Here is a 25,247-nt window from a genome sequence, read left to right as displayed (position 1 = left end):
TGAGAACTTGCAGTGTAGGTATGGGAGCCAGAGAGGCAAAGCCCCCTGTTATCTGCAGCAGTCCCTCAAAGAGCCAGCAGCACTCATACCCAAACAGTCACCATCCTGACACTTCACTGCTCTGTTCCACCTACTGAATTCCATGTCTGAGGCCTCTCATTTAAAATTTAAGTCTCACTGAAACGACACACGGCCACTTAAAATAGAGGGCCTCTTCCTCAACCTCCCTGACCTCCCTGGCCGCTGTAACACACCACAAGTACCAGCACATCAGCTGATGCACTCACCAGGGCAGACTCAGCCCTGCTGTGAGTGAGTGGGCTCAGCTCCTTCCCCTTTTCTGTGCCCAGGCAAGCTGTGTGAGCTGGTGTACAGCAGCAGGTCCAAGCTGGAGAGAGGTCTTACCCCACCAAAGCTCTCCTTCTGGAGCACCAGCTTTGCTTGGGATCCCACAGAGCATGACTGCTTCTCTTGAGCTCCCTAAATCTGGGCTGTGCACTGGGGAATCAGAAAGGAGAGTCCTTCTGCACTGAGGCTGCAAGTGTGCCAGTAAGAGTTGGGAGCTGAATCCCCCTGCCCTACCCTGTAAACCCACACTCAGAAGGCACATCATCATATTGCCTCCAAATACAGTAACTCTGTGGTCAGGAGCTCTTAGGCAGGCACTTTTAAATGGTGGCATTCTGATCAGCTTATGCCAATTCTATTGTAATAAAGCAGCAAATTTTTAATATCCCTCATCTGTAGAGAAACTGATTGAAAGTACTTACTTTTCACTAATTCTCTATTATAGCCAATGTATATTTTTCCACATCTGTTCTGGTTTCTGGGTATGGTCACACTCTACAAGACGGCTTGCTCATGAGGTATGTGCACAACCATCTTATATCAGCCAGTGAAGACAAAAAACTGCTCAGAATTAGTAAGAGTGAGGTCTTTACAACAATCAACAGCATCCTGAAGTGGCCAACTGACTTTCCTGCTACATTCTCTCTTTACATACAAGTAACTCTACATATCTTTCATTTTTCCAGTTTCCTAATACAGACTTTGCAAAAATAGTTCCATCAATGCAAAACAAATGCTTTCATCCAAAAGCATCTTGAATAGCTAGTGCCTAATATAACAGGACTGTGTCCACATTTAACCTCCCACCCCACACAGGCAAGTCTCCCACCAGCTATTATCCCCTGTCCCCACTTTGGGTCTGAACTCATAACCAATATTAACGTACTTTTGTAATAAAAGGCAGCACTGGATTGTTAGAATTGCCAGTTTTTGGACAAGGCACTGAGTTCCCTTGTGTAATTTCTACTGACTTTTCTAATCAAATACAAAGATCCCACGACACATTTTGACAAAAAGTAGGGCACAGCCAGCTTATTTATTCTTTTACTAAAAATAGGCTTCCATGTCCAGCAGGTTGTAATGTGTGAGATAGCACTTCAAGTGTAGCAGCTGCTGTACCTGCCTGGATACATCTGTGTTACCAGCCCTTCTTTGCAATCTGCTAATTGTGAAAAAACATCAGGCTTCACAATTACTTTAGTAGTTCCCTTTTGCTAAAATGCTTACTAGGGTTAGGCTATCCAACAACTGAAAAAGGAATCAAACACCCTCTCATCCTTAAAGGAGGAATTTCTGACACCCTTCCAAGCACAGCACTGCACATTTTAAATCTCCTGGGTTAATGGCATATTACTATTCTCAGCCAGAGGCAAAGACTAGGAAGAGATTCATTACAGGAACTGGAACACAAATGGTTTAAAAGAAATCCATAGCCCTCCCACCTTCTTTACACATTTATTTTCTAGCTGGCCTTTTTGTTAAGGCAAATCTGATAACAGAACAGATGTGACAACTGTGAAAACGAATAATGATCAGGAATACTGTTGAGTCTGTCACAATTTCTAATGACTGTGGACATGAAGTACACTGTATTATTTCAGAGTTTGGCCTTGAGGAGACTTTCAGCTGATGTTTTGTCAAGTTTGCTTGCACCCTTTGTCCAGCCACGATGGTGTGAGTCAGGATTAGCAAGACTTCATTTTGTGTAGACCTGCCACAAGAGAGGAAGCACAGCCTTTCTGCCTAAAAGCACACTGATGCAGTTATTCTTTGGGTCAAACACATTTACTGACCTGCAGTGCCCAGTGCACATCACTTCAGAATTTGGTCGTGTGCCATTTGTGAACCACAAAGACTTGCTCAAACCCAAATCTTTCTTTATCTCGCACAAGTTGTATGTCACGTGTAAACCAAAGAAAGAGACAAAAGTAAATGTGATACATTGCTGCTATCATAAACCACAGGTACTGCATTAACATTTCACTATCTCATGGAAAGCACAGTCACAATAATCTCATTGATTATCACACACTACTAGAAAGCCAGTACATCTATACACAGTACATCTATCTATACCTACAGAGCAAGGCAAACTAAAAAAGGTGTGAAATTTTAAAAATCAGTAAGCACAGGAAAAATAACAAATACTATTTGCATCATCATTCCACTAAAAATATCAGTTCTTAGCTACAAATGCGCTATTATTTTAAATCCCTATTTAAAAATATCAGATTTTAACTTTTTCCCTCTGGTGAATGTTTTGTAATTTTAATATTACTGATGAGTTTCTATTTTTAAAAGGACTATAAAAAATACATATATCTAGCAAAAAGGCATTCAAAAGGCATTTACAGGTTTCTTATTAAGGATGTGTCAAATTTCTAGATACTGACTAATACTAATCCATAAGCCTTTAATTTCAATGTTTATTTTGCTATAAAACTGCTCTTCCAGAATAAGATCAGTGCAAACAGAATCACGAAGACACACTGAAATCAGTGAGAACCATTCATATTCAGTGCTCTGCTGGAACAGACTAAAACACTTCCATCTCACAGTTCTATTAATTGAACTTCTGATAATCCAGAGCCACGAGTCCTATCCTCAGAAATACAAACATTGACACATTTTGTAGCAGCACCCACGAAGTGTTATTAACAAGCACTGCACAACTAATGCAGCAGAGATTCCCAGAATACCAGTACCTTTTTTGAAGCAGTACTCTGCACAGCCTTTTCTTGCTAGACAATCCAGTCCTCCTGAATCAGGAAGACTCATGTTCCTAGGAATTATGTTTTAGACAATTTCTCCAAGATACATATGCATCATCTTCATTTTTAGTCCTCAAGAGCTAATGTTACCAAGTCTGGCTAGATGCCATCACACACACACACACACACACACACAAAAATTGTTGCAGCATAAGAGGACAAGTATATATGATTATCCTTTCAAAACTAGAAACTAAATCTGTCTTACTATTTTGGAAACTCCAGGCTTTGTGCTAAATCAGTTTTTACATTTCCAGGTATTGATTAACCAAATAAAAGCCTGTGTGTTTCACCTACTCTGTGTGACTATCACAACAAGTCTGAAAGTTTCACTTATATGACTCATACACCTTCAGATTAAACACCTATGCAAATGATGCCAAGTCTCTGTTTATCAGAGCTTTGTCAGCGAAACAAATCATTCAGCAGGTGAATCATGAAATTACTGGCTGTGTAGATGAGGGAAGCAGAGAGATGCCAGCTTAACTTCACGCTTCCCAGTCTAATTCTCCTTCCATTCTCCTTTGCTGCATCACTGTGATGTCGCTCATATGAGCAGGGGAGCTCTATTTGCCTTTTCCTCAACACACAGCCCATTTGGCTGCAGCTCAGAAAGTCCTTTGGGCACATGAGGAAAACTGAACCTTAAGTGGTTTGCTCAGGAGAGAGCACTTGCCTCCTTCTGAGAGGGAAAGTGGTGTTTCGTTTCCAATATGAGAAGTGCATCCATTTAAATGGCTCCAACATTTAGTGTGTAGCTCTCCTGCTTGGAGGGGACTCACAGGGGGCTTTTGCTGCAATTCTGCTCTACCCTGAAGGAAGACTGACAGGGTGCCACCACTCAGAGAAGGACTAACCATCTGGATGAGGTTAGGTCACCTTTGCAAGACAGCACATTCCAGCAGTTCATAAAAATGCAGCTCAAGAACATTTTTTTAATTCCTGGAATGTATCTCACTGCCAAAGAAGGTAGCTGTGATCAGGAAACTATTCCATGGGGAACAAACAAATTCTTATGCAAAGCCGTTTCTCCCTGCTCCACCCCAGCTGCCATTACACAAGTTGAATAATACATGTCAAGGTATTAAGTAACATGTAAACACTTCCAGTAAATGTTTCAGCTGTAGGCCTTGGCTTAACTGGTATTGCTTTCCCCCTATGATAATGGAAAAACAACTTCCTCAGTTCTTCTGCACCTAAAACTTAATATTAATGAAGCACTTCTCACCAATCACTGACTGGAATCTTCCTCCTGCAATATCTCCAAGATAGATCTTAAACCCCCCGAAAACTTCCCTCATGAATCCTCACTCAGAGACAGCCCTCTCTGAAAGCCTCTGATGGGCCTTATATCCTATGCAATGGGGCAACCTGAGCTCTCAAAGTGTTACAGTTCTGGTAACACTTTTAATAACAAATGACAAGTTCCAATTGGAAACAAGCTGAGGGTTTTCTCATACCACCAAGGATGTTTTATATGAGCCCCATCATGCGTTGCCCAACAATATTCCCCACCCCAATTTTGAGATTTTGTATTTTCACATTTTTTTCCCAAGGGTGTGACAGCACAGTGCTGGGAAGCCACAGTTCTTTTCACTTTGGTAGAGGAAATCTCCTTGGGATTTAGTATGGCTTTAGCCATGCATGCTGCTTGCACAGCATATGCCAGTAACTTCTTTACTGTCTGTGACACTCCACAACAGGGAGAAATGCAGTTCTGAGCCAACTAACCAGAAGGGGACATGCTGTAAAGCTAAAACATCACTGGGATGAAGACGGGCTCTTGAATCATCTCCATGAGGCTGCGAGTCATTAGTCTCAATGGAGAAGTGCCCAAGGAAATTTCTGGGATTTTCCACTGTAATTTGTACTTTCCTTAAGGGTTTTCTGCAGAAGAGACTGACCTAGGTTCAAGTATCCAAGGAACTCCCAGGAAACAACACCTGAAAAGTGCTTGGGCAGTAAGTTTGAATAGAGCTGTTAAGTAAGAAGGTGAAGTAATGCATTTTCTATAGCTTATTTCGAGTATAAATTATTTCTTTTCATGTCTGTTAAGTGCACAGGGCTGAGAGTTGTGAGTTGAGTTGGATTGTTCTCCTTTCCATAGTTGTTTTCCTGGCAATAGAACTTGCAGCCCAGCTGAGGATGTGACAATAGCAGTGCTAAACATTACTTAGATTCAAGGGTCTAAGTAACTGCAAGTAGTAAGAACTCTGTTCCTGTTTGGGTAATATATGGAAAGCAGAAATACCAGAGAAAACCTCCTCCAAGCCCCTTCTGTCCCCCTGCTTACAGCAGTGGCCTTTTTTGCCTGATCTCCCACATCTGGATGAGAAGTAATGGGGTTAGTGATAGAGAATACCACAGCTCCCATCACCAAAGCTTCCCACCTCTGGATGAGAACTGCAGCACTGGTAGCAGCAGTAACTGTTCAAGGACAATAAAGCACAGGGAAACTGAAATTACACCCACCATGGTAAAATGAGATCACAGCAACGTGACAACTGTTGTGCACATCTCAGTAACTGATGGGGGCCTATTTTTTTGTGGGGGCTGATCAGGAGAGGCACAAAGCAAAACTATGCCAGAATGAGACTGTCTTGCTCAGAAGATTGCTAAGTTAATGATTGCATAAAAACTATCACAGGAATGTCAGTGCTCAGTAAGGAGCATTTTAAAGAAAGGTTTCTGAATGCTACTTCCCTGCTGCTTTTAGTTCCCCCACAGAAGAAGAATGATTGGAAAGACCAAACCATCCACCAACACCTTTGGAGAAAGCTTGGGTTGGCTAGTGCTGCTTTCCTAAGAAAGAATAACTCACTGCATTCTTAATTCTTCTTTATACTGTGAAATAAACTTTTTTTTTTATGAAAGACTAATAAAACCACTGATTTCCAGACTTCTAAAAATGTTAGGGCTAAGAGGACTCTTGGAAGGACCACTGGCTTCTATACTCTTCAAGACATTCTATTCAACTGAAGTTTGTTTTTCAGTCAGGGCACTGAGGGCACCAGAGCTCGGGTGCAAATTTCCCATACAGAGAAGAATGCAATGACAGCAAGGGAGGCATTTGCATTCTCCTTTCCCCCTTCACCTACCCACTACCACCTGTAAAGCAGAACATGCTCCCCAGCTCTTGCCTGGATCCATCTCCACAGGGCCCAGGGAAACAGGAAGGCATCTGCCACAGCCTCCACTGCAGCAGTGCATGGAATAAAGCAGGACACAGTGCCACAGAGAGAAGAGGGGCTTTCCTGAGTGGGCTTATTGGTGTGTGCACTGCACACAAGTATAAATGTATATAATCCACACCTCCTGCAACCTCACAACACTCTGCCCTTCTAGATCTTAATATATGCAAGAAATGACAGACCTCAGCCTGTCATCCACCACGATCTTGTGGTTGTAACGTAACACGGTGTCTGGCAGCAGCACAGACTCCTTGCCCTCTCTGCAGGGTCCTGTACACCCACCAGGGAGCTGGGAGCACACTCACCTGGCAGATAACAATGACTGTGGAAGGCCAAGCCTGGTTGGTAGTGACAGCTCAGGCACACTTGGCGTGTGGAAATGTTTCCATACCTGTCTACACATAGATCTGTATCCTCACTACTGTGTGCTAACTCGAGGAGCTTTGAGCAGAGGACTTTGGTGAGCAGAGGACTTTGGCAAGGCTGTTTCAGCTGCAGTGATCCATATCTTACACTACAGGGAGGTAATGCCATTAAAGGAGAGCATGCTGCCTTTAACCATGCCATGCAAATTCAAGTTTCTAGTGCCCCATACAATGGATACAAACACAATCATTTAAACTGAAACTTCAAGTGCATCCTTCCCTTGTCATTAAACTATATTTACAACTCCTTTTCTCAAGTACAACTTCCAGTTAGGGTAACTCAGTTACAGTATGGATTAGATGTGTGTTTCAGAACAGCAAAAAGTATCAAGTGTCAGCTCTCACACACCTTTGTTCTCAAACACCATTAACTACAGACCCAGTACCTGGAACAGCCACAATAAAGAAAAAGAAATCCCCACATTGTAGTGAAAAAGGTCTTAATTTGTGAAATAACACCTGTAAACTTAAAAACCATCTTATTCTAATTCCTTCATATATTATATCCCAAATAACCTTTTAAAACACTATAATTTAAAATTTCTGCTTTCCTTTAATGATTTAACTGAAAAATAGCTAGTTAACCTTAAAATCTTGACTCTAAGGCTTGAGAAAAGTATTAGAGAGAGACACATACCTCATCTCTTTTAATCTTAGTCACATCTTAAACTATCATTTTCACAGGTATATGTTATAAAGAAATATACAGAGATATGAAAAACAAAGTCCTGTTACAGGATGTCACGTTTTCTATCAAAGAACATGCCATTACACTTTGTGGCTTAATCATTTTACTCAAACCTAAGAATTGATGATGGTCAGCTAAATTATCCATAAAACATAGTTTGAAAAGCTGAGCATAATTTTGTTTTGTTGTTTTCTCTCCTTCCCTCTTGACAATAGCTGGGGGAACAGATGTAAAGTTCTATAGTGGCTTGGCCATATGAACTCTATTAAAAAAACTGATTATGTCAAGTTGTTAAAGATCAGGTGATAACCTCCCTCAAAAGATGGAAAAATGCAAACGGACACTAATTAGTATCTGATAGAAGTGGGGCTGTTGCACTGTGTAAACCCTGAATTAGAATAATAATGCAGGGAGACTCAACAAAAGCAGCTTTGTGTTTCTCACTGCCGCAGTTACAGCTCCTCCGGGGGCTGCCCCTGCCAGCGCTGCCACTTCCAGCATGTGGATCACTGCAGTGGTGTAACACTTAGCCCATGCCCTGCTAAGATACACCTGAACAGTGCTTCTGTAGTGTAGCTTAAAAGGACAATCCTGTGCTCCATGCTGTACCTCTTGTCTGAAACAAGGAATTTTTAAAGAAATCCTTCTGGGAGAATGCTGACTAAAACAGCCCTCAGCCTTCAAGCACATCTCTTAATTAGCAATCTGCCATTTTAATGCACAGAAAATCAGTGCGTTTTGCACTCTAGGTCTGCAGTGTCTGATTCCAAGTACTCTCACATGTAACCTTACACACGAGCAATCCTGCTGACTCCAACCCTCCTTCCCAGCCAGTCTGGCCTCAGCATATGTCAAATTCTGTACATTTTGCCCTTTTCCAGTTCCTCCCATCAGTTTATGTCTTTCCATCTAGTTGACTATGATTTTCCAAGGTTTCAAATTCATCTTTTTCCTTTCATTTTTTTTCCTATCAGCTGTACATTGTAATGATATTAAGAGGTAATTTATTAAAGAACTAGCTTAACTCATTTTTTTTCCACATTTTTTCTCCAAACTGGCTGACTGAGTATGACCTTTACAAAGGTATTTGGCAGCAGCCTGTCATTTTTCAAGTTATTTTTCTAATTTTTGTCACTGAATCTTGAAATCACTATCAAATTATTTTTGTTATATCAGATTAAAAAAATGTTCTCTAGTTAAGCTGACGTATTTTAGTCTAATTCCTTAAAATTGCATGAGACAAGTTAAGCACACAGTGGAGAAAAAACCTGCAAAAGTTTGGTTTGCGGCCAAAATTCCACCTAGACATAAAACAGGAGGGAGAGAAAAAATGAAATCTCCCAAGAGTTTATTAAGAATTACGTTCTTTCTTAGTCTCAAATCAACAATGCTAGATCTGGACTTGATGAGATCTGTTGAAACTATAATGAGACAGCATCTCATTCTGCTGCCCTGCCATCTCCAGTAGGTTATGTAGCCATGGCACACACAGAACAAATTGCTTGTTTCTCACAGCTTTCATTAACCACTCACTGGTGTGTTGGTTCCGGATGCCAGGGTGGAATCAGGAGATCAGCTCAAATATCTTCTTACAGTTGCTGCTAAATTGTAACTATTTTAAAAGACTGAGTATGACAGGTCAGCGAAAGGAACAAAGAGTTTTATTCATGGAGAATCCTACCAGCCTTCAAAGCAAGTCATATGAGAGATATATGAATACATATGTTTTTATAGCTTGGGCCTAAATTAGAAACAAGATTAGAGACCTCAATGTCCCTCGTGAACTCCTTCTTGTCTCACCATGTTTTCCTATTCATTTTGGAGGATACACTGTCCCCTTTATTTTTCTTCCCCCTTATCCCTTCTTGTCCCTTGTCACTCCACTCATCCTACTTCTTGACTTCACGTTCACTTGTAGTCACAAGTTGGATTCAGAGATGCAACACATCAAGTTCTGGAACTTTGGAAATCTGGCAGTTCCCATCTATGAACTTCCCATCTTGCCTTCCCTGAACAAGTCATTAATAAAAAGCACAGTGAGAAAAACCAAAAACAAACAGCAAAGACCAGGCCAACGCACTGCGGCTCTGGCACCATCTCCAGGGGCCGAGGACAAGCACCCAATATCCAAACCAAACGGTACTAAGGTAAGCACAAGGGAAGAAATAAGCAATTTGTTGAGGTAGACATGAAAGAGAAAAGTTGCCAAAGCAAAATTCACTGGAAAAAGGCCATTTCCTCAACCTCTGACTGTTGGAATTAGACCAGGACAAGCTAAGTGGGTGAGGCAGATGTGCTAGCCCTTTGACCAGCTGAATGGGGAGGGGGGGAGAAAAAAGGGGAAAAAAAAAAAGACAAAAGAAGGTAGAAAGCAGGTGAACATTGTTTCCACAGGAATCCTTAGGGCCATCCAAACTGGGCAGCTGTGTTGGAAACCACTTGTGTGTGTTTGCTGAGTTAAGGTTTTGAAGTCAAGCAGGGTAGTCATTTTTGGAGATGTGGTAAAATACAGACAGTGCCTTTTGACTTGGAAAGAAGAGAGACAGCAAGAGGCAAACTTCTAGCTGGATGAAAAACTCTGCCTACAAGGACAACCACCTCTAAAAGAGGTAAAGGGAGCAACAGCAGCTACTCAGATGTACATCAGTGTAAGAGAACTGAAACCAGACAGTGGCTCTAAATGGTATCAACTGCTATATTGGTGGGTCTAAAGAAGTTTACAGCCTCAGAAGACTGCAATCTCCCTTGCCATACAGGAAAGGAAAATCATTTCTCTTAGAGGAACTCAGAGTTGCTCAACTCTAATTAATCTTCTAAACCAGGAAATCCCTGACAAGGCAGGTGGATAATACACTGGACGTGCAGCTGGGGAGCACAAAAAATGGGATTTCCGTGTTCCCGTCTCAGCCAACAAAACCAGAGGGGAGATACTGTAAGTAAAACATGCAGCTGAAAAATCAGGAAAAAAAAAAAGCAAGCAAGTAAAAATACTGAAAGGAGAACTAGAGAAGTCACTAGGTCATTCATTAGCAAGTTCCCTACAGTGTTAAGGGTGGTTTGAACCCTGCTGAGGAAGCTGCCATTACCCAGAGCTTAGTTATAGGGCAAAGGAAATTCATCTGAATTCGTATTTTAGGAAGCAAAGTTGAGAGGACACTTTGCTGCCTTCTGATGCCACCTGCACTCCTGAAGGAGCCCTGTAATGTAAACAGACAGGACCAACTTCTCTCAGCCATCCCTTTGTTCTCTGTAATTGCTATGTTTAAATACAGTTTACACTGTTACTCACTGGACCACATCACAAAAGACGGATGTCAGGATAGAAATTTCTTTGCCATTGAAATGTTATTCGAGTTAAAAGTCAAAACAAGAAACAGACATTCCTTTTTAATATTTACTTGTCTGCAGCATTTTAGTTGTGGAGGCATATAGAGAAGAGGGATATAAGCAATTATTTACCTTGCTACACATTTCTGTCTGTCTAACTGGAAGCCAAAAGACTTAGGGACATGTAGAGATGACACATGTCCCATCACTGTTTGTAGGGTATGCCCTGCACTCTCTGGTCTGACCACTAAGGCTGTGCTTAAGTTTAGCTTAGGGAAAACAGTATTTTCCAAGACAGCTTATTTTATGTGGAAGGTATCCCTGCCAATGGCAGGAAGGTGCAACTAGATGATCTATAAGGTCCCTTCCAACCCAAACTATTCTGTGATTCTAGGACTGTAGGACATCAAGCACCACAAAGCAACCTGTACCAAAAGAACAATGCAGGGCAGATTTCAGTGGAACTGAACAAAAAATTGTGTCTCAAATGAAAACAACTAATACAAAGAGCAGCACCAAAGCTTTGCTTAGACTAGGGAAAGTTCAGTAAGTCACCAATAAAAGACCTGTAAGGGTGTGATACTGCAAGATATGTTTGTACCAGAAGAGCAGTGCTCTCATTATAAAAATAACCATATGAAGTGGTCCTTACTCATCAGATGCCCCAAAACAAGTGGGTAACTAAACCAAAACCAGATTAATTTCCTTTAACAACAGATATACCCTCACCACACTTGCTCACAGAGGGCAAAGATAAACATATTTACTATTAGTAAAAATAACACTGAGGGGGCACAGCATTTTTTTTCTTTCCTACATATACAAACAAGTAGCTCTCTATTTACACTATTAGAAGGGTAACTTTTCTCACACATACTATTTCAGTCAGTATAATAAATAGCTTGTTATGCTACTTTCTCATGAATTTATGTTTTATTGCTCCATTTCCAAAAGCCATTGAACCCACAGGACACTGTTGTAGTCAATACAGATGTACTGCACAGCAAAGGCATGCTTGGAAACAATCTGTATACATGCAATGGAGGCAGTAAAATGAGTAAGATTTCTTAGCTGGTCTTTCATTTCAACCTGGATACTAGTTCCAGCAAGAAACTAATATACATTCACCAGGACAGATGCCCATCAAAGCCACAAAAGCAATTTAATGCTTACATGTAAGCTGACAACACTATGTCAGAGCTGTGAGTAACTCCACAAAGGAGGTGTAAGTAGATCAGAAGGGCAAGTTGGTCCAAAATGCACATATGCCCTTCAGGAGTATTACATCCATTCTCAGTGTGACCTCTGTGATTCAGGGTGCTACACTCAATACTGAGGGTAAATATATAAGAACAGTTGAAAACTATTTATGTCCTGGCCTGTTGGTTGGGGGAGGTGATTAATTGAAGGAGAAGACAAAAATGATCCTGTGATTTAACAGACATGTTCTTTCTCTTAAGATGGATTGGTAAAACACAGAACTTAATGTAAGGTAACTTTGCAAAACTGAGATAATGTCATGATGTTTTGCTTTCTACAAGATAAAAGAAGAGCACTAGTTTTGGTTGCTACATTGAGGGGGGGAAACTGTATTTTAAATAAAAAGCTGTCTTAACTTCCTGGCAAATTACAAGGTTTAGGTCTGCTCTGAAAGGAATTTACGTCAGCTGGAATAAGGCATCTATGTGAAAAATTAATAATAATGAAAACCAACTGCTTAAAAAAGTAGAAGTTGAATTTATCATCACCTGCAAGACTGGTTATGTTAATAATCCTTCTTGTTATGCCAAGTAGACAAACAACCTTCCCACAGAAGTTTCGGTGCCAACGTTGTTTTGACTGATTACAGTAAATAAAAAATACTATCCCAAATATTCAGGCCTTCAACGTGAATTCCTTGGATCTGAGAAACGTAAATGAAAAGTAGTAATAAATCTGTCACAGCATTACTCTGTCAAGGACAACCAAGTCCCTGGGTCACAGTCTCACTGGGGAATTCTGGTCTTAGTGTTCACAACTGCCTATTGATGTCCATTTTGCTCATGAAATGGAGAAGCTGATTCAATGTATACACTCAAGGGTTCCACTACTGAGCTCTGCTGAGCAAACACTCAGGAGTCATGGAGTGAGAACCCAGGTACTATCAAAGCTTGGCTGGTTTTGCTATTAAAGAGGTGCTCATTAAATCCTGAAGGTTATCCATCTCACCAAGCAGGCTCTTTTTTTCCTCCTCTTGTCTGAAGGAGCTGTGAAACAATGTCCAGCTGGCAACATGTCTCAAGCTAGCAACAAGGAATGTCTGCAAGGACACAGGACTGTGAGAGAGGATGGGGAGGAAGAGAAGGAAATGGAGCATAAAGAAATACATGGAAAGGAGGAAGGTCAGGAGGTTGTTTATACACTTACAATATCTCTAAAATAAAGTCACACCCCTGAGAGATGCAGGTGGCAAACTGATCTCATTAGAAAAACCACAATGGTTCAGAGACAAGGTTTATTTCTGCAAGGATCCTGTTTCCAGCACTGTTCATACCCAGATGTTTCAGAGGAAGGTTCCCAGCCACAATGTTTGACAGACTTAAATGTGATTCCTGCAAGACAGGCCAGAAATATTTGGCTAAACTTCATCACCAAGTTAGAGCAACACTGCACAGGGTGGAAAAAAATCCACTATTCAAAACTGGGCATTCATGGTTATCAGTTTTAGAACCTGCTCGTGACATTTTCCCTGTAAACAGCACTTGGTGTAGCACACAGCATCCCAGTAGAACTGCCAGGTCCTAAAAACCTGGCCTTGAAAGTGAGTGAATAAACCTGGCTACTCACTGTTCTGTCAGCCTAGGAACTGGGTAACTAGTGTACAAATAGTACAAATCCACCAAGAAATGAAAGGGACTACTATCACCACATACACCATGCAGGCTTTTGGGAAGAAGCTTAAAGATTTATACAGGCCACCTACTCTTGGGGAAGAAAGTGCCAGCCTGGGATGACATGACAGTCAGGGTTTCACTCACAGATGCTGTCAAAGCAAGAAACGGACAAGAAAATCTGCATTCATTTCTTATCCCTCCATTAATATTGCATCTTAGTAACTGCTGCCTGAGGCTGCTCAAAAAACTCCCTTCATGATGTGTTTCTACTGAAAATCGTGGCTTTCTCCAGGGGGAAAAAAAACCCAAACCTTTCCATGAAAAGCCTCACTCTGTTTAGTATTTAATTTCTAAAAACACAGAGATCTACTACTATCTTTTGGTTTTCAACAAACACTTGGTTTTGAAGTGGTGCCTCACTGGAGCTGTGGTTCAGTTGCCAGAGCACACTTCCCACGAGGTGTGAGATCACCCAGAAGGAAGGTGACGACACAACCAGGGAGCCCAGCCAGGGAAGCCAGGCTGCAGTTGAGTCAAAGCTGTCAATCAAAAGTATTCAAAACTGTAGAAAGTCTACTGCAAGTGTTGGCAAAAGTTATATGTTTCACTCTCAGTTTTTCTGCAAAATAGTATATTTGGTGATCAGGCCTGTTCTGCACTATTTCTGGGCACCCCTGAAGCTGCCACTGGTAAAGATGGAGCCACTTACAGCAGAACACAGGAGGTTTCCAGAATAGGAGCTATAGCCCAGCGCTTCCAGACTCTTCCCATGCTTGGGAATTGCAAGTAGTTTGCTGTTCCTCCTCAAGCATCTCAGCTCCAGTATCTGTCCACTCATTGCCCAAAGGGACTGAGCTCACCAGGGAATGCTGTGCATTGCCCTGACAACATCAAAGATTAACTCACTGATCCTTGTGTTTAATGTACAAGAACTATTACTGGAACACTGTGTTTCAGCATTTAGTACAGACTCTGGTGCCAGGGCAGTGGATAGCCCCTGGTGCCTCAGCAGCTGTCTGAGCCCTCCTATGGCATGGGATGTCTCTGAGGAGCAAACCCAAGAGCATGTCTGCATATGCAATCAAGGCTCCACTCTTATCAGTCCCCTCATGCTTTAAAAGACCATTGACCTCCCTTGTGTTACAATTGCCAGGAAAATACAATAGCCTGAAACTGAAAACATCTCCAGTCTACCAAGAACCCAATCCGAGGGACAAACCTGCTGATAATTCTGAAAACAGCTCGTAAAATGAGGCACCGATTGTCTCAGAGCTCCACATGAGCGGCTTAATTGGTAAAGAAAAACAAGGTGATGAATCACAGCTAAGGAAAGCACCTTGCTACAGAAAACAGACAACATAAACGCTTTACATCATTTGAAAAATTTGAGGTTATTCTTAAGAACAGCACACGTGGAAAACATTTAAGAAAAAAAGAGATGAAATGTTGTTTAATTGGTGAATCCTTGCCATTAACACCCTAAACGGTCTGACACATGCTGGCAGGCGGGAGGCGTCAGCCTCAGACATGCTGCCAACCCACTTCCCCACTGCCGGCAGCTGCCAGACCTTGCTGGGGTGTGAAAGTTTCCCAACAGGAGGCCCTGTTCCCATTGCTTTCTGGTAAAGTAGCCAATAAATTAGTAGTCACACCTCCTTGGTGGGTTTGATTTTATCGGTTTTGATTCTATTTTCTTTTTTTCTTCTGCTTCTTCCCCCCCTCCCCCTCAGTTTCTTTTTTATGCAGCCGCATCTGATATTTTCCATTCCAAACCCCTCTTCTCATCTCCTCCCACCCAAAAAGGGGAAGAGACCCCAGAAGCACCCTAGGGAAGGGGGGGGGCGGTTTTCACTTGGGATTGGGAAGCCGCTCAGCCAGCCGCCACTGCAGTGGGACAGAGAAGCTTCTCACAGCATGGAAAGCCCCAGCAGCGAGAGGGAGGGGACACGGCAGAGTCCCCGCAGCCAGGAGCCGGCTATCGGCGGGCCGGAGCAGGGGGAGCTGGCTGTCCCGCGGCAGAGGACCGGGCTCTGCCCTCCCCCGGACCGAAGGGCGCTCAGCCGCGGGTTCCTGGCCCGCTCCGGGGCTCTCGGTCCCGGGGAGGGGTCGTGGGAGGTCAGAAATGAAGCAAAGCAGAGACGCGCCCCGCGGTCCTACCCGGCCGTGCCTCCCGCAGCCTCGCACCGACAGCGCGTCCCCGGCACCGCCCCGGCCACCGCCTCTTCCTCCTGCGCTGCCCCGGCGCGGCCCCGAGCGAGGCACAGGCACACCGACATGGGGATGTGGCGCTGCATGTCCCGGGCTACAGCGGGGCTCCCGAGCCCTACTCCCCACGCTGGCTCCGGGACAACTCCTCTTTTTTCCCAGGCATTAGCACTTCCCGAAGCAGCGCTGCCCACACACGCACAGCCTGCCACGGACAGCCTGCCACTGCCACGCAGAGCCCGGCACTGCCCCAGAACCACACCGTACCTTTGCCCCGGGCAGAAGAGCAGCCAACCTCCTCAGTTCACAAGCGTGATCTTTTCAACCATGATTTGCACCTGACAGTGAAATACTGAGTCATGCTAAATGCCACTCAGCTGTTCCTTGTTCTCTCCCCTTTTATCTCCTTCTCTCAGGAAAGGTGATTAGTGCAATAAAACCTCCTGGTTCGTTTCATGCCAGTCTCTAATTCTCCTAGAGGATCTGGCTGGAAAGTACCAGGTTAATGCGTTGCACCAGTGGGTGTATGTAAGGCCCAGGTCTACTCCAGCCAACTGAGGGCACTGCATCCTTGACATCTCCCTTCTTCTCCTCCCAGGCAGCTCTCATAGTGGCGTCTCCAACCACTTAGCCACCCATGGTGCCTGCCTTCCTCACAAACATCACACAGGCCACAGGCTTCCATCTACCACAGAAACTCTTGGAGAAGCTCTTTGCCAGCTCCTCAGGCTGACACACAGCATCCCCTGCAAGACTAGGGGATACTCTGCCTTGCCCGAGCCAGCACAGCACTAATGCAAAGCAGAAAACAGCTGCCCACAGTTGACACGGACACATTGCCAACATCTGGCCATCAAAACACCTCTGCTGTCCTCTGTGCTTCAGTAGGACCTTGTGCCAACCTTCACCAGGGTTTGGGCCACCACGTGGGAGATGGTGTTTTAATAAGTCAAAACCTGTAACTTCGGGTATAGTGGTCACAGATGTGCAAATTCAGTCACCACATTTGACACTGTGTCATGTAGTAAGGCACTGTGGATTGCAAGTTGTATTTTGAGGGAAGGCCAGGGCGTCTACCAGCAGACACAAGGCAACTGTTAGAGCTGAAAGGACAATAAGCAGCCCCCACAGAAGGGGTGACCTCAATCACTGGGCCAAAGGCAAACACGGTTTCTAAGAAAAGCCTGAATCCAAAAAATGCCCTAGCAGGAGGCCTGGAACATCCCACAGGGTAAACTGAACCTTGTATTCCTGTTTTACTGTCTGTCATAAGCAGCAAGAATGGTGTTCATCAGCAGAGGAACTCAAGTTAATGGTCTCTTGTAAATTTTAGTACTTGCAGAAAGGTTTAATGAGAATTCTTGAACCTACAAAGTGGGAACATAAGCTAAAAACATGGCAACATTATATTTTTGAAGCCTGACATTCTTTTGGTGCGTGGTGGGGGTGATAGATTGCAACTAACAACAGCAACTGCAAGCCCTCTCCTACAGCTGTGCTGGTCACAAATAAGGGTCTGAGCAGGGCAGGAAAACCAATGTCACGAACAACAAAGGAAGCTGAAGCAGCCTCCACCTGGAGATTCCTTTTCCAGGCTCCTCTCTATGCTCATGGGTTTGCTTTGCAGATCCTCAGTGCCAGATCTCTTCCTTCCCCCTGGAATTAGCAAAGCTCTACCTCATCACCGACGGAGAAGAAAATCCAGCTGGCAGTTCCTTGTCATTTCTTGCAGGGTGCTGCTTCCCCTCCCCTTGAACAAGCTTCTGTGCCTACCAGCTTTATCACCACATTGCAACATCACTCTCACATATGGAGGAGTGCTCAGGGGCACTGCACACAGAGCTTCCACCTGGAGCCACAGAAACAGAAAAGTCAGAGTTCAGTCAAAATTTTATCTGGCATAAACCCACGCCACAGGGAAGACACCGCCTCCCCTTGTCCACCTGTGGTACTCTCTGCACCACTGCAAGCTTCTTTCCCACTCAACAAATGGGGTGAGTGAACTCATCCAGAATAAAACACAGTGGTTTGCTTCTTTCCCCAATGTACTTGTAACTTCTCCTTAACAACTGCCTTCTTCAAGGAAAAAGAATATAGCCAGCTGGTTTCTTTCAGCACAGAGAAGAGCCAGTACTCACCTCTGTATCTAGAAGTGGTTGTTTAATAATCTAAGTCCAGGCAACTATCCTAACACCTACATAAATCAATGGCAGATGTGATGAAAACCTTATAAGCAGCTGAGAAGGAACTACTAGGAAAAAGAGTTTTGCTCGGGACCTTGTGAAGTGTTTTCCACTAGTAAGTCTCAGCTGCTGGTGCTTTTGAGTTTATATCTGCATCCCAATTTACAGATTTTGAGGTATAGCTCTCCATGACTGACTTTTGACAGCACTTTACCAGCAGCTTTTGTGGCATCTGTGGGCTAAACCTTGCTTTGAAAGGACTCTACTTCCTCTGGATATTCTGATATGACCATCTGTGCCAAAGGAGCTAATGTGTCAACTTAAAAATCTCAGAGAAGAAAGAGCAGCAAGGGTACTGCTGGCTCTGATTCTTCAATGAGTGTCCCTAAAACAGCTCCTTAATACAAATTTACAATTTCCTCCCACAGAGAATGGCTAACACTTCACTTTTTCCATCCTCCACCAGCCATCCCTGTACAGATGATGCTTTCCAAGGCTGTTCCCCATGCACTGCACACAGCTGTGGCACCTAAACATTGCCTGAAAGGGTAACAATAATTACTAAGCTGAAGCAGAGACAAGTCTGGCTTGCTCGTTTTCTTGCCCTTGCTGTGAAGAAATCTTATTTTATATGTCCACTACCCCAGTTGGATTTTTCAGCCTGCAGACAGCTTGTCTGCCTGGCCTAACTCACGTACTCCTGGCCAGGGTTTCATCTCACCTTATCAGTGTATTCAGCATTTGTTAGATCCTGACAACCCAGGCCTCTCCCTCACTGCTTCCCAGGATCCCTTTGTTCCTGTCATTATCTAGTGTTGCCTTTTATCCTTCATGCTCTTTCTTTTTACTATCATTCCTCACCACACACCTTGAGGAGGACAAGTTTCCTGGAAGAAGGCTTATGGAAAAGGTCTTGCCTCATTATCTGAGTAAGTAAGGGAGCCAGGAGCTATTTACATATTTTCTGATAAGGAGTGAGAATGTCCTGATGTTACTGCGAAGTCCACAAGGAATTGGCTTTGTGCTGTTCTGCATTTCTTGCTTGTCTATGCTTGTCCAATTCTAATCAACTAACAGTATTAAACATATTTTACATACTGTTATAATATTATTTGGAGGAAAGAGCAGTATCATAGTCTTGAATTTAGTCATTAAAGAGGTGATATTGGCAATACTTAGCATTCAAAAATCATGCAAAGTATGACTTTTTCTTATTAATTAGCAGTTAATTTCTGCCTGATATATTATGTTACAGCTGGATCTCATTTCTAATTTGCAACCATTAGGGTAAATATTGTATTTTATTATATATTACTAATTTAAATTGTTTACTTTTTTATAAGGACTATAAGTGGGGGTCTTGATTTTTTTTACAGTTGACATTTTCTTTTCTTAGCTTAACTTTAAAGATCTGGAATCTTACAAGAAAACTCCAAAACAGCCAATATCCCCCTCACATACACACATAGAGCAGAAGATGTGTTAAGACTAGTGCCTGGCAACACCACCAAGAGCTCTCCCTGCCCTGGCACGGGGTAACTGTAGGAGTAGGGGTGCTCAGCATTTTGCTTTCACTGTGGGAAGAGGAGAAGCAGCCAAGAACTGCCTGTTCATATGGAGCAGCAGCACAGCAGCGATCCCCAGGTAGTGAGCAGCCCTGTAGGAAGCCTGAGGAGTAAATCATGAGCTGACCCAGGCTGAGCAAAGGGAAGGAGGTGGCAGGATGAGAGGCAGAGCCACTCCCCAGGGCTGCTGGATCTGCAGTCTCCTCTGGTAGTCGCAAGTCCTGGGTGAGGAAATGCATGGCAAAACCAGTCCATGACTCTCCAACATTTCCTTTTCAGTACATGATCTTTGCCTGATATGAACACAGCAGATTTCTGAGTGTTTCTTGCTCTGTCACTAAGAAGTAAGAAAGTAAGACAAGGCTATAAGATGACTGACTACCAGCAGAGAAGTTTGCTGTCAGCAATGTGCGCGACCACTTCTGAAAATGCAGCTGAAACTCTCCTGGAGGCAGATCCTGAGATTGTAACTGTTTTCACTTGGACCCTATTCAAACCAGCCTGTGCTGACAACAAACAAAATAACAAGTAAGCCAAGCCACAGTCTCGGAGAAGACGCAGGCAGCTGAGCAGAGAGCCCGTGACTGCCCCCGCAGGGGCTCCGGCTGCTTTCAGGGACCGTGGTATTGCTCTGGGGAGAACTCTTTTCTGCCCACTAATTCATTCTTTAATTTTTCATTAGACACTCGACCTGTTATGACTTTCAAAGTGCTTAATTCAAAGTTTCATCTTACTCACAGCACTTATCGAGCCCTAGAACTTAGCAAATACCTCTAACACACCTGCTTTGAACCTCAGTTTAGATTACCTAAAACTACCAGTTTGGTCAACTGAAGTTGGTTGGTCACCTTGACAGCCCCCCCATCCTGTCTCTGACATTCACTTGTGGCAGCACCTGTTGCAAGTAGATTAAAGGAATATCTATTAATTGTGAGGGGTTTTAATTGTTACAGTCAAATCTTACCATGGACACAATTCCTGACTTTTGAGAAGGCTTTTCTACATGCAGTTTGGGCACAACACATTACAGATACACCATTTGTGAAAAACCATCCACACAGGGGGCAATCAGAGGGCAGGATTCCTGCCAAGGAGCAAATTCCATGATCCTGACCCAGATGAGCCTGACACTAACACAGCACCTTGAAGACAGTAAACTAGAGGCCTAAAACACACAGCTCCACACATCATCTGTTGCTAACCAAATCTCAGTCCAGATATTTACATGTGAAAATCCATCTTAACTTGGTTTTTGAACAATTATACTCATTCTTATTTTGGTAAGCTGCTGATGGAAACAGTGCAAGTTTCTGTGTGTGATACTTTATTCAGCTAAACATTATACTGAGCTGTTCCCTCATCTTGCTGTACCTGACTCCAGCAGTGTTGGAAGGGGAATGCAAAACTCCACAGAACAGGGCAAGGGCCTGAGAAAGTAGTGGGGCTTCCTCTGCTACAGGGGCAGGAGATCAAGGAATAAATGAGGGAGAAAGAGGTGCTGACAGAGAGACCTCAGAGGTGGGAAAAGTTGCCAAAAGTGTTTCAGCACTGCTGGAAGGTGGATGCTTTCTTGCTGCCTATGCTGAAGGAGGAACCAAAACCAGAAACTATCTTCAATCCCCAGCATCAATCACTCCAGCTGCTCCCTGTGAACAGTACCAGGGGTAGAGCCCCAAAGGCTAGAGCAGCCCAGCTGCCCACTTGGGGACCCTGGGGGACAGGCAGCAGGGCTGACAGATGCATGGAAGTCACATGAACTGTGCGGCTCCCGGGTAGGAGGAGCAAGTGCAGAGGAAAACAACCTTTCAGTGCACTGGGTACTGCATAAGAGTATCATAAATAATCACCCCGGTGCCACGGACGCTGCAGTCTGAGAGGAAGTGTTGCACTCGCAGCCCTGTTAACAGCCTTGACCTTGAAATGGTCCCAAAAGCAGGGCTGCAGAGGGACGAAACAGCAAAACATTTGCAAGTGGCCGCATTCAGGCGGAAAGACACCCCTGCGGCACGTCTGACACGGGATCGCTGCACAATTCCGCGCCCAGCCAAGCGCGGCCCCTCCGGGAGGGCGGCTCACCCAGGGCTGTCTAGCGTGGCAGCTCACCTCTGGACGACCCGAGGCTCTGCCAAGCAGCGCTGAGAGTCTGAAAACACCCTGCACTTGCACTGCAGAAAGCGCCAGACAACTTACTCACCTGTGAGCTCTCAGTGCCCAGTGCCCAGACTCTGCCAGGCTCAGCATTTTCTTGAGGCAAAATGGCATTCGTCCTGACAGATGCTAACAAGATGTTTCCCTGTGAAAAAGCAAGGATGCTTGTGGGGTTTACTTTAAGAGAGTCGTTGTCTGCAAAGTCACTGTAATGCTTTCTAGAGTCCCTGGGATATTTTTGTAGTCATTCATTGTAAGATCTAGCAACTGCTACAAAATAGCAAGGGCTGCAATAACAGCATGACACATTAAGGATGGCTTTAATTACAGACACAGTATCTATGCAAATGCCAGATAGCATCTCCTGCATGAAAGACAGGGTTGGTTTGTTTGCTTCTTATCCTCACAGTATGGAATCTTAGTGCTTCTTACGATGCAATATTAATTTGGTTAGGCTTTATTTAATTACTTTGGTTGGTAATTAAATTAACATATCTTCAATTAAAGTAACCGGTATCATCATGAAATATTTCTGTCATAGTGGCTCCTAAAATATCTCAGTCAGGACTAGATCCATACTGTTCAAGAGGCTGTGGAAAAAAAAAATACACAAGAAAATAGGCCCAGAGAAACCCACCTGCCTTATAATGTGAGGAAGCCACTGCTGAATGGCAGGTGCCTGGCATCTCTGGAAACAGAGTACAGTACCTGTCTGGAACCACAAGCAAGAGTTTTCTCAATCACATCCTAGTCTGAATACCTTGGGCTGCGTGTCATGCCCGACATTCCACCATAAACCACTAAAGCAGAGCTTGTTTCACTCCTTTCCTTTAGATGTTTCAGTCTGTTTGGTTAAACTTCAAGCACCAGAGTTTATAGTGATGACTGTCCCATATAACACAAGTCACTGAGAGGTAAAGTAGCTTGGCCAAGATAGTGGTTAACTCAGTGTCTTACCTTTATTTGTACTGCTGTCCTAACTGTCCTAAGAAGTTGGGCTCCTGTCTGAGTAGCAGTAAACAGGCCAGGCCCTTTTTGAGTCACTGTCACAGTCAGAACTCCAGCATCCTGCCACTGGCACAGTACACCAGGGGATGGGGGTCTTTGACTTTTCTGCAGGAGCAGCTTTCCCTAACGTGGTCTGGCCAACCAGTCTTGACTGTGGTTTGAGGAAAAAAGCAAGCATTATCTCCAAATTAACACAGCACTTGTGGAATTAAACTGTTTGCTTGATTGTGACAGATCCAGAATATCATCCATAATGTACAACATTATATGCATGCTACAGAAATAGAACCAACCCCACAGATTGCCAGGACAAAGTTACCAATACAATTTGAGCTTAGTCCTCTACTCTACAGGCCATGTGGCACAGTCTTAATTTCTTATTTCTCCTGTATTAATTTATCAGTGAAGCTTGAGCCCACTCTCTCCCTCACAGCTCTCAGGAAGAGACTGCTCCCAGACTCTCTCTTTCAACTGAATGGCAAGGGAAATATTCAGTGTGGGCCAGGAGAACACATATGGGACAGGGTGTTACAGAAGCAGTTGTAGACAGCAGTGGAATGCCAGCAAACAGGATCTTTGAGTCTAGCACCAGCTCTGGAGGCAGAGAGCAGCCTAAGTCATCATAAACAAGAGGCCCCATCGTACCAGCCTGTAGAGTTCTTTTGAAAGATGATAGGGCAAAGCAGATGAATCTCACTGCTTTATAGGCCACAGCTCCATTCCCAGCTCTGTACACAGCCCACATGCTGCAGTGTATCTGCAAAACAGGTGAATGACCATTGCTGTCCTGCAGGAAGGATCACTGGATTCTAGGAGTGGATGTGCTAACAGCAGCAGTGGAACATGTGGGATTAGACACCATGGACTTCTGGCCAGCAGTGAATGGCATTATGACTATCTGACTTCTCCCCCTCCACTCCCTCTTCCCTGGTCATTATGTGGGCTGGCAGGAGACTTGCCAAATGTGTCAGAACCACATGAAATGCATGACACTTGTGACCCTGACCTTGTGGCCCCCAGGCTGACTATCAAGTCTGAGGCACAGACCAACCCAAAAAGAAATGAGGAAGGTCCTACCCAGACCATAAAGGACTGCAGGACTGGTCTCAGGGTTTTGTTTACTCTGCAGTTTTTAAGTTGGAAACCACTCCTCCCATAATAACAAGAAAGCTTTTGAATTCGGTGCTACATATAGCAATTCTCTTACATCTATGAGCTGCATGGGCTTGTTGATGTCAATGCCCTGTAACCAAGAGCCTCCGCTATCACACACAAGTCCTCATTATGTTGCATAACAAATTACCTTTGTTGCCCAATAGAATGGAACAGTAGATTTTGTTGTTACCTCGTGTAAACTTTAGTCTTGCGAATTCCATTTTGCACTGACACAATTGCTTCTGCCTGACAAGTGCTTTATTTCTGTTGTTAAGCAGCAAGCTCCGTGATACACAGGCAGCCAGGGATCCTGAAAAACAAGTTCAGAAATACATAAATATGCCACCACTGTGTCTGCAAAACAATCGGCCACGTGGATCCCTACTGCTGCACAACACTGGGCTTAGAGGCTGCAGCTACACATCCTGGGAGGCAGCACTGCTGCAGATTCATCCCTCGTGGTCATCTGATGTTTTCAGCTACAAGAAAAAACAGTAGCATAAAGAAACAAAGAAAGTGGCAGAACAGCAAAGGAATTTTAAACCAACAAAGACTTCATGGTGTTGGCATTTTAATGTTATACTATTGCCTTTCTAATGGATTTATCCGACTGCATTACATTACCTCTTGTTTTCAGTGTTTAAGTACTGTTTCTAACTAAATAGTATTAGTTACAATGTTCATCTATTAAAGAACAAAGTGTGAAAAAGGTTAACAAATTCATCCATACGATTACAAAATATTAAACCTCACTAGACACTTCTGAGTCTTCTTTATATATGTTCAGCACATATTTCAGGGAAATGAAAACATTTGTTTTCAGGCTGCAAACAGTGTTTCCTTTCTTAAAACGTTTTAGTTGGCAGCTTTTTGTATTGGCATATGACCAATACTCTGGATAAGTGGGAAAATAGTGGTGATATCTACAGGCCAAATTTTGCCACTTCTTAAAATGCGTAATGCTATCTTACTTTCATATATGCCGGCCATGCCCGCTACTCAGAGCACTACTGGAAGCTCACTGATAGCTGCTCCCTACTTCCTCTGGATAAAATCCAAAGGGGAAGAAAATCCAGTCATTACAAAAGTAAACTTCAATAAAGTCTGAGAGCTGGCCTGTTGGGATAACCCTAAATAAAAGTAACAAAATCTGGACACTAGCTTATTTAAAGACACACATGTTTTGATTTCCCCTCCTACTCCTTTGAGAAATGCATGTTTCAACCTCCAACACACACTCATCTCTGCTGTACTCTCCACACTGTACAGCTGCTTTTAAATTGAACCTGCTTTTTCATCAGTTCTCCTGTCATTCCCACTGCTCAGCTCACCTCCTACACGGCCAAGCAACAGTCATCAA

At 43.6% G+C, this 25,247-nt stretch overlaps 1 protein-coding gene across 7 annotated transcripts in view; it reads right to left on the bottom strand.

The window, feature by feature from the left end:
- PIK3CB (phosphatidylinositol-4,5-bisphosphate 3-kinase catalytic subunit beta) overlaps positions 1 to 24,139 on the bottom strand; it is a 106,423-nt gene extending 82,284 nt beyond the window's left edge. For 3 of the 7 annotated variants that reach the window (XM_051782070.1, XM_051782076.1, XM_051782077.1), the window contains exon 1: positions 15,781 to 16,062. The gene's annotated coding sequence lies outside the window, so the exon portion shown is untranslated. Of the gene's footprint in view, positions 1 to 15,780; positions 16,064 to 16,095; positions 16,228 to 21,770; positions 21,870 to 24,077 lie in introns of those variants that run through there. The other 4 variants (XM_051782071.1, XM_051782072.1, XM_051782073.1 and 1 more) reach the window with 4 other exon arrangements.
- Positions 24,140 to 25,247: the final 1,108 nt, after the last annotated feature.

This window comes from Manacus candei, unplaced genomic scaffold (assembly GCF_025592945.1).
Source record: "Manacus candei isolate 608988 ecotype Guabito, Panama unplaced genomic scaffold, ASM2559294v1 h1tg000015l, whole genome shotgun sequence".
NCBI lineage: Eukaryota > Metazoa > Chordata > Aves > Passeriformes > Pipridae > Manacus > Manacus candei.
The sequence above is the reverse complement of the archived record's forward strand: the minus strand, read 5'-3'. Positions and strand labels throughout refer to the sequence as shown.